Raw genomic sequence first — 13,156 nt, 5'->3', positions numbered from 1 at the left:
CCAAACAGTTACTTTATACTGTCAAAAACTGATTATTTTTGTTGGTAAATGATGAATTCAGTTCCATAAAATTTATTTTTATGTTCCTTCATTCTCTTACATCTCAATAACATTTTCTTCTTAAAGAAATCCTTATCAATCTGCTCAAATATTTAAAATACAAGTTTGGTAAAGTAATTATAAACTCATTATTATGTTCCATATTTCTCCATGTTTTGTGTTTAGGTAATCGTATGCAGTAAAGGTATATAATACTAATATCCAAATCACCAATTTATTTAAGTGAATTAGAATTGTTGAGCTTTTCTGTGAGGAAATCATATATTTAGAAAAGAATTTGATGATCTAGAAAAAATTATAAAAACTGGAAAAACACTTTCTTGAATATATATTTTTCATCTTCTCAAAGATTCTGTGTTAATGTTCTGTGTTGTACATAACATGTTAAATTTTTCATTCCATATATAATAATGTGTGCTAATGTGTCATTTGGCACTTCGTAATTAAATTTAACAGACACTATCATGGTTTCTTCTGAAGATATTATATTGTTTCTGTCATGTTAATCACATAAATAGGAGAGTTTGCTATGAAGTTGGATGAATTTGTACCAACATCACCTTTTAACTGTGTAACACACTTAAATTTACAAAAATACATCATAAGCCGGTAAATGACTATTTGGTGTATTTAAATTCGACATTTATGGAGAAAAACATAATTTCCTCCATTTTTTAAATAAACCTTTTTAATTTTGAACATGATCACATTAGTGACGAAGCAATCACTAGATTATTTTTACGATTACTTTGAAAAATAATAAATACAAAATATTGCACAACAAAATCAGAAATTTTCCTTTATTACTTACTATGAAAATCTCTTTAGTTGTTAATTAATAAAAATGTAATGGTTTAGTATTTTTCAGCGTATTTTCATGTTGTTCACCGTCATAATTTGGTTCATATTTGGCAATTTGTACTTGTAGTTTCACATTTTGTATTGCAGTTCTACCTTCATTTGCTATAGCTTCTTTATTTCACCTTCTTAACATTGCTATCAGGATATCTAACAACAGCATGATTTATAGCATAAGGGAATAATTGACAGGAATAGGGGAAAGAACTACAGTAGAAGAAGAATGGGTAGCTCTGAGGGATGTAGTAGTGAAGGCAGCAGAGGATAAAGTAGGTGCAAAGACGAGGGCTGCTAGAAATCCTTGGGTAACAGAAGAAATATTGAATTTAATTGATGGGGAGCCGGACTCGGGTATCACAGGGATGTCAACCTCATCCCGTCTGTCCCCAGATCGGTCTGCCGCTGTGGTTGCCCCGGTTGCTGCCCGCAGTGGGGCTGAGCCCTCGCCTGTGGTTGATTGGGAGGTCGTTCCAAGGCGTGGCAGGCAGCGAAAGGCGTCCCCGGAAGCTGACCAGAAAGCCTCCCCGGTGCGTCTGACAAACCGGTTTCAGGCACTGTCTCTGGCTGAGCCAGATGCAGCTGCCTGCCCTGTTTCAGAGGATCATTCTCAGCCTTCAAGGTCCGGGCAATCGCAGAGGTTGGGCTTACTGGTAGTTGGGAGCTCCAATGTTAGGCGCGTAATGGGGCCCCTTAGGGATATGGCGGCTAAGGAGGGGAAGAAATCCAGTGTGCACTCCGTGTGCATTCCGGGAGGAGTCATTCCTGATGTCGAAAGGGTCCTTCCGGATGCCATGAAGAGCACAGGGTGCAGCCAGCTGCAGGTGGTGGCACATGTCGGCACTAATGACGTGTGTCGCTTTGGATCTGAGGAAATTCTCTCTGGATTCCAGCGGCTATCTGATTTGGTGAAGGCTGCCGGTCTTGCTTACGAGATGAAGGCAGAGCTCACCATCTGCAGCATCGTTGACAGAACCGACTGCGGACCTTTGGTGCAGAGCCGGGTGGAGGGTCTGAATCAGAGGCTCAGACGGTTTTGCGACCGTATTGGCTGCAGATTCCTTGACTTGCGCCATAGGGTGGTGGGGTTTCGGGTTCCGCTGAATAGGTCAGGAGTTCACTACACTCAGCTGGCGGCTACACGGGTAGCGGAGGCTGTGTGGCGTGGACTGGGCGGTTTTTTAGGTTAGAAGGCCTCGGGAAAGTGCGGGATGGGCTGCAATGTCAAAGGGTGCTTGGCAATTACAGGACGTGCTTGGATCAAGGAACAGTCGGAATTATAGTTGTAAATTGTTGTAGTTGCGCTGGAAAAGTCCCTGAGCTTCAAGCGCTAATAGAAAGCACAGAAGCTGATATCGTTATAGGTACAGAAAGCTGGCTAAAGCCTGAAATAAGTTCTGCAGAAATTTTTACGAAGTCTCAGACGGTGTTCAGGAAAGATAGATTAGGCAGAATTGGTGGTGGAGTGTTGGTGTCTGTCAGTAGTGGTTTATCTTGTAGTGAAGTCGAAGTAGATACTCTGTGCGAATTGGTGTGGGTGGAGGTTATACTTAACAGCCGAATTAAGTTAATAATTGGCTCCTTCTACCGACCCCCAGACTCCGATGATACAGTTGCGGAACAGTTCAGAGAAAGTTTGAGTCTCGTAACAAATAAATACCCCACTCATACGGTTATAGTTGGTGGGGACTTCAACCTACCCTCGGTATGTTGGCAAAAATACTTGTTCAAAACCGGTGGTAGGCACAAAACGTCTTCCGAGATTGTCCTAAATGCATTCTCCGAAAATTATTTAGAGCAGTTAGTCCACGAACCCACGCGAATTGTAAATGGTTGCGAAAACACACTTGACCTCTTGGCCACAAACAATCCAGAGCTGATAGAGAGCATCATGACTGATACAGGGATTAGTGATCACAAGGTCATTGTAGCTAGGCTCAATACCATTTCTTCCAAATCCATCAGAAACAAACGCAAAATAATTTTATTTAAAAAAGCGGGTAAAGTACCACTAGAAGCCTTCCTAAAAGACAATTTCCATTCCTTCCGAACTGACTATGCGAATGTAGACGAGATGTGGCTCAAATTCAAAGATATAGTAGCAACAGCAATTGAGATATTCATACCTCATAAATTGGTAAGAGATGGAACGGATCCCCCGTGGTACACAAAAAAGGTCCGAACGCTGTTGCAGAGGCAACGGAAAAAGCATGCGAAGTTCAGAAGAACGCGAAATCCTGAAGATGGGCTAAAATTTACAGACGCGCGAAATTTGGCACGTACTTCGATGCGAGATGCCTTTAATAGGTTCCACAACGAAACATTGTCTCGAAATTTGGTAGAAAATCCGAAGAAATTCTGGTCGTATGTAAAGTACACAAGCGGCAAGACGCTGTCAATACCTTCGCTGCGCAGTGCCGATGGTACTGTTATCGACGACTGCGCCGCTAAAGCGGAGTTATTGAACGCAGTTTTCCGAAATTCCTTCACCAGGGAAGACGAATGGAATATTCCAGAATTTGAAACACGAACATCTGCTAGCATGAGTTTCTTAGAAGTAGATACCTTAGAGGTTGCGAAGCAACTCAAATCGCTTGATACGGGCAAGTCTTCAGGTCCAGATTGTATACCGATTAGGTTCCTTTCAGATTACGCTGATACTATAGCTCCCTACTTAGCACTCATATACAACCGCTCGCTCACCGATAGATCTGTACCTACAGATTGGAAAATTGCGCAGGTCGCACCAGTGTTCAAGAAGGGTAGTAGGAGTAATCCATTTAACTACAGACCTATATCATTGACGTCGGTTTGCAGTAGGGTTTTGGAGCATATACTGTATTCAAACATTATGAATCACCTCGAAGGGAACGATCTATTGACACGTAGTCAGCATGGCTTCAGAAAACATCGCTCTTGTGCAACGCAGCTAGCTCTTTATTCGCAAGAAGTAATGGCCGCTATCGACAGGGGATCTCAAGTTGATTCCGTATTTCTAGATTTCCAGAAAGCTTTTGACACCGTTCCTCACAAGCGACTTCTAATCAAGCTGCGGAGCTATGGGGTATCGTCTCAGTTGTGCGACTGGATTCGTGATTTCCTGTCAGGAAGGTCGCAGTTCGTAGTAATAGACGGCAAATCATCGAGTAAAACTGAAGTGATATCAGGTGTTCCCCAGGGAAGCGTCCTGGGACCTCTACTGTTCCTGATCTATATAAATGACCTGGGTGACAATCTGAGCAGTTCTCTTAGGTTGTTCGCAGATGATGCTGTAATTTACCGTCTAGTAAGGTCATCCGAAGACCAGTATCAGCTGCAAAGCGATTTAGAAAAGATTGCTGTATGGTGTGTCAGGTGGCAGTTGACGCTAAATAACGAAAAGTGTGAGATGATCCACATGAGTTCCAAAAGAAATCCGTTGGAATTCGATTACTCGATAAATAGTACAATTCTCAAGGCTGTCAATTCAACTAAGTACCTGGGTGTTAAAATTACAAACAACTTCAGTTGGAAGGACCACATAGATAATATTGTCGGGAAGGCGAGCCAAAGGTTGCGTTTCATTGGCAGGACACTTAGAAGATGCAACAAGTCCACTAAAGAGACAGCTTACACTACACTCGTTCGTCCTCTGTTAGAATATTGCTGCGCGGTGTGGGATCCTTACCAGGTGGGATTGACGGAGGACATCGAGAGGGTGCAAAGAAGGGCAGCTCGTTTTGTATTATCGCGTTATAGGGGAGAGAGTGTGGCAGATATGATACACGAGTTGGGATGGAAGTCATTACAGCATAGACGTTTTTCGTCGCGGCGAGACCTTTTTACGAAATTTCAGTCACCAACTTTCTCTTCCGAATGCGAAAATATTTTGTTGAGCCCAACCTACATAGGTAGGAATGATCATCAAAATAAAATAAGAGAAATCAGAGCTCGAACAGAAAGGTTTAGGTGTTCGTTTTTCCCGCTCGCTGTTCGGGAGTGGAATAGTAGAGAGATAGTATGATTGTGGTTCGATGAACCCTCTGCCAAGCACTTAAATGTGAATTGCAGAGTAGTCATGTAGATGTAGATGTAGATGTAGATGTAGAAAGGAGAAAATATAAAAATGCAGTAAATGAAGCAGGCAAAAAGGAATACAAACGTCTCAAAAATGAGATCGACAGGAAGTGCAAAATGGCTAAACAAGGATGGCTAGAGGACAAATGTAAGGATGTAGAAGCTTATCTCACTAGGAGTAAGATAGATACTGCCTACAGGAAAACTAAAGAGACCTTTGGAGAGAAGAGTACCACATGTATGAATATCAAGAGCTCAGATGGCAGCCCAGTTCTAAGCAAAGAAGGGAAGGCAGAAAGGTGGAAGGAGTATATAGAAGGTTTATACAAGGGCGATGTACTTGAGGACAATATTATGGAAATAGAAGAGGATGTAGATGAAGACGAAATGGGAGATACGATACTGCGTGAAGAGTTTGACAGAGCACTGAAAGACCTGAGTCGAAACAAGGCCCCCGGAGTAGACAACATTCCATTAGAACTACTGACGGCCTTGGGACAACCAGTCCTGACAAAACTCTACCAGCTGGTGAGCAAGATGTATGAGACAGGCGAAATACCCTCAGACTTCAAGAAGAATATAATAATTCCAATCCCAAAGAAAGCAGGTGCTGACAGATGTGAAAATTACCGAACTATCAGTTTAATAAGCCACGGGTGCAAAATACTAACGCGAATTCTTTACAGACGAATGGAAAAACTGGTAGATGCAGACCTCGGGGAGGATCAGTTTGGATTCCGTCGAAATGTTGGAACACGTGAGGCAATACTGACCTTACGACTTATCTTAGAAGAAAGATTAAGAAAAGGCAAACCTACGTTTGTAGCATTTGTAGACTGAGAGAAAGCTTTTGAAAATGTTGACTGGAATACTCTTTTTCAAATTCTAAAGGTGGCAGGGGTAAAATACAGGGAGCGAAAGGCTATTTATAATTTGTACAGAAACCAGATGGCAGTAATAAGAGTCGAGGGGCATGAAAGGGAAGCAGTGGTTAGGAAAGGAGTGAGACAGGGTTGTAGCCTCTCCCCGATGTTATTCAATCTGTATATTGAGCAAGCAGTAAAGGAAACAAAAGAAAAATTTGGAGTAGGTATTAAAATTCATGGAGACGAAGTAAAATCTTTGAGGTTCGCCGATGACATTGTAATTCTGTCAGAGACGGCAAAGGACTTGGAAGAGCAGTTGAACGGAATGGACAGTGTCTTGAAAGGAGGATATAAGATGAACATTAACAAAAGCAAAACGAGGATAATGGAATGTAGTCAAATTAAATCGGGTGATGCTGAGGGAATTAGATTAGGAAATGAGACACTTAAAGTAGTAAAGGAGTTTTGCTATTTAGGAAATAAAATAACTGATGATGGTCGAAGTAGAGAGGATATAAAATGTAGACTGGCAATGGCAAGGAAAGCGTTTCTGAAGAAGAGAAATTTGTTAACATCGAATATAGATTTATGTATCAGGAAGTCGTTTCTGAAAGTATTTGTTTGGAGTGTAGCCATGTATGGAAGTGAAACATGGACGATAACTAGTTTGGACAAGAAGAGAATAGAAGCTTTCGAAATGTGGTGCTACAGAAGAATACTGAAGATAAGGTGGATAGATCATGTAACTAATGAGGAAGTATTGAATAGGATTGGGGAGAAGAGAAGTTTGTGGCACAACTTGACTAGAAGAAGGGATCGGTTGGTAGGACATGTTTTGAGGCATCAAGGGATCACAAATTTAGCATTGGAGGGCAGTGTGGAGGGTAAAAATCGTAGAGGGAGACCGAGAGATGAGTACACTAAGCAGATTCAGAAGGATGTAGGTTGCAGTAGGTACTGGGAGATGAAGCAGCTTGCACAGGATAGAGTAGCATGGAAAGCTGCATCAAACCAGTCTCAGGACTGAAGACAACAACAACAACAACATGGAAAAAACTTAAATCACTTTCAAACATAAATTCTTCATTGTCTTTAATACTATTCACAAAACATTTTTCATGCAGGAAGTACTTCATTTTCCTTCCTTTTCATTTTACCAAAGTTAATAATATAGATTTCCACATTTCTTTTATCAACAAGCTATGATGCCAAAAGAAATAAAAAGATGATATAAAAATGGATGTACAGTTCTAGATAAAACACTATTTCTCTTTTCTATTCTTATAAAATCAAATAGTTTATTAAATAGTTAGGAAATAATTGTTTATTAGAATTTTCAATATATGTTGTATCATCTTTCCATTTTTAATAATACAAAAAATCATCCCTAACTGAACATGATTAGGACGAATCCATCCATCACCAAAATGAATATTAATTTCGTTCTTGTTCTTATGGAACTTTAGGTTACTTTACATTTTTCAGTTATAGAAAATGAGACAAATTGATAGCTTTCAATCTAATGCATCCATTCAGCATAAAATTTTATTATAGCAATTCATGTCTAATTGATATATTAGCACAATTGAATCAATTTATCGTTTGCCTCAGTTACCAATCTTATAAATCATGAATTTTAACAAGAGATGGTATAAACAAGACATGATTTGGTTGATAAATAAATGGTGCAGCAAATTCTTCACTTTCTTTAAATGAAGAAACAATAGTACTACCCATATGGAACTAGTGAAGTTTTTCAATATTGCATCAGGTAATTAAAATTACTGTTAATTCAAATGGAATAACTTTAGGAATATTGTTAGCATGGTTATTTTCAAAAGTTCATTTAATAAATCCTGAAACATATCCAATATTACCTTCAATATTTCTATACAATTTAACATCAACCTTAATAATAACTATTTATACATTCATCTACTTTAATGTATGCATTAGGCTTTTTTATGAATAAAATATACATTCAAATTTTAATGACCAAAGGGTACTACTATTATTCCTCCATCACAATAAGTTAATATATTTTGATATACTTTTTGGGGCTGTATAAAAACAAACAAATGCAACATTATAATGTTACCGTTTATACTAATCTTCACTTGAGAACTGATGAAGTACCTTGTAACTAAAATAATCAACTCATATGCTGCTAATTAATTATTATCCGTTTAATGGAAACAGTTTTTGTACTATAATGGGATCTGTTAGTTGGTGGAAAACATAGTCATGATTGGAAGTTAAATTTTAGCTAAAGTTTGGTGAATCTGGGACACAACAAAACATTTAAATGTTTATTCTTAATGATTCAATATATCAAAGTACAAAGAATTTCAGAAAAGATGTAAAAAATTTTATAACAAAAATATTGAGCATTTTGTAACTTTTGTTCAAAATAATTATGGAATTACAGCATTGGATGAGTGTTAATATAATATTTGATAATTTTGTTTTTGAAAATCAAGATATACTCAAGAACAGTTAACTACAGGTAGATATGAAGAAATATACTATTCTTGTGCAGCTCAAACAAATGTAAACATTTAGTAAGAGATAATCTGAATTTTTAAAACATGTTTAGTCATCTTGATGCAAATTTAAATAACATTTGTCATAAATTTGTTAGTGGTAATTTTAATTTAAAAACCTTTAAATATATGTTTAGTAAAAGTAGAATGATGATGAGTTTTGATTTGTTACACTAGACTGACAGATAAATAATGGGAAGTAAAGAGAAATAAATCAACTCTTTGTGACAACATAAACATTAAACATAATAATAAATGTTTGAAAATAGTAATGAATGTTTGAAAATAAATTATTAGTCTTTGTTCTAATGAAATCTTAGAAAAATATATTGGAAATCTTAACTATACAAACTAAACAAAATAAAATATCTGAAAAATAAAAGAAGTTTATAATGTGAAAATATCTGGAGCTAGATATGAAAAATTAAAAAAAATTAGAGTTGAATAGAAAAGATCCAGGAATTGATGGTTTTGGCATTGATGTTTCAAACACATCAAACATAACAGAGAAATTAAAATCCACATAATTCTATTTCATCATTATTATGATGCAAAACATCAATATCATCATTTAAAAGAATTTAATGACTTATCACCAAACAATAAATATGATTATGTATTAATTCAGTCTGATATAGAGGATGTTGTGAAAAAATATTAAGAAGAGAGGATATTATTTGTAAAACATATGTTGTTAAACCATTCAGTGATAGACTAACAAAAAATTAGAAGCTACAGAACCTAATCATATGTTAACAGTAACTCATGATGAAGAATCACCTATAAAGAGCAAGAAATTGTGGGAATAACACAATTTATTATGAATAAACATAGTGACTTCACTGTCAATAACCCTAAAACAATTCCATATTAAATAAGATATTCACACTTATATTTTGGAAAAGTAAGAAACATTGGAACAGAAAATTAAAAGTTAATTATTAAATAATCTTATAATTATTGTTGTCCTTGTAGTAAAATGGATGAATATTAGGTTGGACTTAAAAGATTGTATATTCATGTGATGAATAATGTAAACATCATTAGCTGCACACAAAGATCATAGTGTTTTAGATAATAAAGAAACTGCAAAAAAGTATGCCAAAATTTTTTTATATGGTGGAAAATTACCCCCAGTTTTAGATGGAGATTTGTTGTTTGAGAAATGAAAATAGTGAACAGGTGCATCTGTGCCTGCCTCAGCTGTCACTTCACTACATCTTAATGTGACTGGTTGGGGTTTATTGATTTGTCAACATATTAGTAAACTTTTACAAAATATTTGTAGCACAATTACATAGAGGATATTTTTTTTGCTAGTACTAAAAAAGGTTATAACAAAAAGATAAAAAATATTACCACAACTCTTTATTACACTGAAGATCAGTTTCATTAATTAAAAAATATAGTACATTATAAACAAATAAATGAAAAACATCATCTCTGACTAGAAATTAACTAAACATTTAAAATTTTGTAAATGTATTTTTCTATGAGAAGTTTTTATCGCCAAAAATTTACATGAAAATTTATCATTTAAGAAATATTTATATGGCATGAAGTTAAAAGATTTTATTAAAATGTTCCTATAGATGCAAACACAATTTTATTTCGCGAATTTTAAACTTATTTGTATTTCATTATTACTGCATATAAATGGAGGATCGTATCAAGTGTCTCAAATGCAAGAACAGAACTTAAATATGTTATCCAAATACAATATCAACTAAAAATGGAAAAAATAACAGAACATTTTTGTTAATGTCCATGAAGAATTTAATAATAAATGACATAAATCATTGAGAAATAATTTGAATATTTTTAATTCATTATTAATGGTAAACTTATTTAGTACAAATTGATTCACGAAAATTAGAACATATTTCAGAAAGAAAAGAGAGTGTAAACATTTCTTTTCTGTTGTTGATTTAATTTTGTAAATTGTTTGATCTGTCTCAATAAAAATCAAAAACTATAGAAATAGTTTTATGAAATCTAAAAGTTAACATATGGATAATGGTAAAGAATTTTGCAATAAAGAATTGCAAGAATTGATGGAAAACAAAATTTTAACTTTTACTCTACTTTTATTGAATTAAAAGCATGTGTTGTTGAACGATGTAAGTGAACAGTAAAAGATATTAATGAAGAAAATATTATTCTTGAAGGTAGTTACAAGTAATAGATTCAATTCAAAATTCATTGATGAATGAAGTTATACGACTTCTTCAACAATAAAAGTGTGACCTGAAATTGTAGATTAACTTAATGTCACTACTGCTTAAATGGTGTATAAATTTAAATTACGAGGAGAAGTTATAATTAATAAAGATAATTTAAGTGACAAAAACTTTATGCAGCTGATTGCTCAACAGGAATACTTGAAATATATCTGCTCATACTATATTAATATTAAGATTCAAATGAAAATGAAATAAATGCTACTGTTTATATATGAATTGAAAAAGAAGAATATAGTGTGATGTATATCTTGTAGAAAAAGTTACAAAAGTGACATATAGATAGTTTTATGTTAAATGGTATGTTTCGCTAATTGTTATAACTGTTGTGGACAACATTTTATATTATAAAGAATTATATACAAGTGTCACAGCTTGGTTATTAATGTTCTGTCTCAGAGGAAACGCTTCATAGCTCAATAACGAAAGACTGTTGTTACTTTCATTGGAATCAGACGAACTCATTGTATCGCTCTGAGCGCACTGATTAAAATAATATAATAAAGACCTTTCTCTTCTAGATGCCACTGTTTGCAAGTAAATGTTTCACTGTTCAGTCCAATGACTACAGCATTTGTTCATTAGATACTGACTGCAATCGTTGTTCACTTCAACCATCCCTTCTATACCTATTCGCAACTTCATTTATAATACAAATGAGCATTTGTAATACAAATGGGGACATTATTTATCCGAGATAAAGCCCACTAATTAAAATAAGATAATAAATACCTTTGTCTTCTAGACTGTATGTGTCTATAACTTGATTCATATCAAGACCAAAACGGTGTTGCTGTGCTGGTACTGCGAACGGCTGAAAGCAAGGGGAAACTACGGCCGTAATTTTTCCCGAGGGCATGCAACTTTACTGTATGATTAAATGATGATGGCGTCCTCTTGGGTAAAATATTCTGGAGGTAAAATAGTCCCCCATTAGGATCTCCGGGCGGGGACTACTGAAGAGGATGTCGTTATCAGGAGAAAGAAAACTGGCGTTCTACGGATCGGAGCGTGGAATGTCAGATCCCTTAATCGGGCAGGTAGGTTAGAAAATTTAAAAAGGGAAATGGATAGGTTAAAGTTAGATATAGTGGGAATTAGTGAAGTTTGGTGACTGGAGGAATAAGACTTCTGGTTAGGTGACTACAGAGTTATAAACACAAAATCAAATAGAGGTCATGCAGGAGTAGGTTTAATAATGAATAAAACAATAGGAATGCGGGTAGGCTACTACAAACAGCATAGTGAACGCATTATTGAGGCCAAGATAGATACGAATCCCACACCTACTACAGTATTACAAGTTTATATGCCAACTAGCTCTGCAGATGACGAAGAAATTGAAGAAATGTATGATGAAATAAAAGAAATTATCCAGGTAGTTAAGGGAGACGAAAATTTAATAGTCATGGATGACTGGAATTCGGTATTAGGAAAAGGGAGAGAAGGAAACATAGTAGGTGAATATGGACAGGGGCAAAGAAGTGAAAGAGGAAAACGCCTGGTAGAATTTTGCACAGAGCACAACTTAATCATAGCTAACACTTGGTTCAAGAATCATAAAAGAAGACTCTATACATGGAAGAAAACTGGAGATACTGACAGATTTCAGATAGATTATATAATGGTAAGACAGAGATTTAGGAACCAGGTTTTAAATTGTAAGTCATTTCCAGTGGCAGATGAGGACTCTGACCACAATCTAGTGGTTATGACTTGATGATTAAAACTGAAGAAACTGCAAAAAGGTGGGAATTTAAGGGGATGGGACCTGGATAAACTGAAAGAACCAGAGGTTGTACAGAGTTTCAGGGAGAGCATAAGGGAGCAATTGACAGGAATGGGGGAAAGAAATACAGTAGCAGAAGAATGGGTAACTTTGAAGGATGAAGTAGTGAAGGCAGCAGAGGATCAAGTAGGTAAAAAGACGAGGGCTAGTAGAAATCCTTGGGTAACAGAAGAAATATTGAATTTAATTGATGAAAGGAGAAAATATAAAAATTCAGTAAATGAAGCAGGCAAAAAGGAATACAGACGTCTCAAAAACGAGATAGACAGGAAGTGCAAAATGGCTAAGCAGGCATGGCTAGACGACAAATGTAAGGATGTAGAGGCTTATCTCACTAGGGGTAAGATAGATATTGCCTACAGACCTTTGGAGATACGAGAACCACTTGTATGAACATCAAAAGCTCTGATGGAAACCCAGTTCTAAGCAAAGAAGGGAAAGCAGAAAGGTGGAAGAAGTATATAGAGGGTCTATACAAGGGCGATGTAATTAAGGACAATATTATGGAAATGGAAGAGGATGTAGATGAAGATGAAATGGGAGATACAATACTGCGTGAAGAGTTTGACAGAGCACTGAAAGACCTGAGTCGAAACAAGGCCCCCGGAGTAGACAACATTCCATTGGAACTACTGACCGCCTTGGGAGAGCCAGTCCTGACAAAACTCTACCATCTGCTGAGCAAGATGTATGAGACAGGCGAAATACCCTCAGACTTCAAGAAGAATATAATAATTCCAATCCCTA

Source organism: Schistocerca gregaria, chromosome 4 (assembly GCF_023897955.1).
Source record: "Schistocerca gregaria isolate iqSchGreg1 chromosome 4, iqSchGreg1.2, whole genome shotgun sequence".
Lineage (NCBI taxonomy): Eukaryota > Metazoa > Arthropoda > Insecta > Orthoptera > Acrididae > Schistocerca > Schistocerca gregaria.
The sequence above is the reverse complement of the archived record's forward strand: the minus strand, read 5'-3'. Positions refer to the sequence as shown.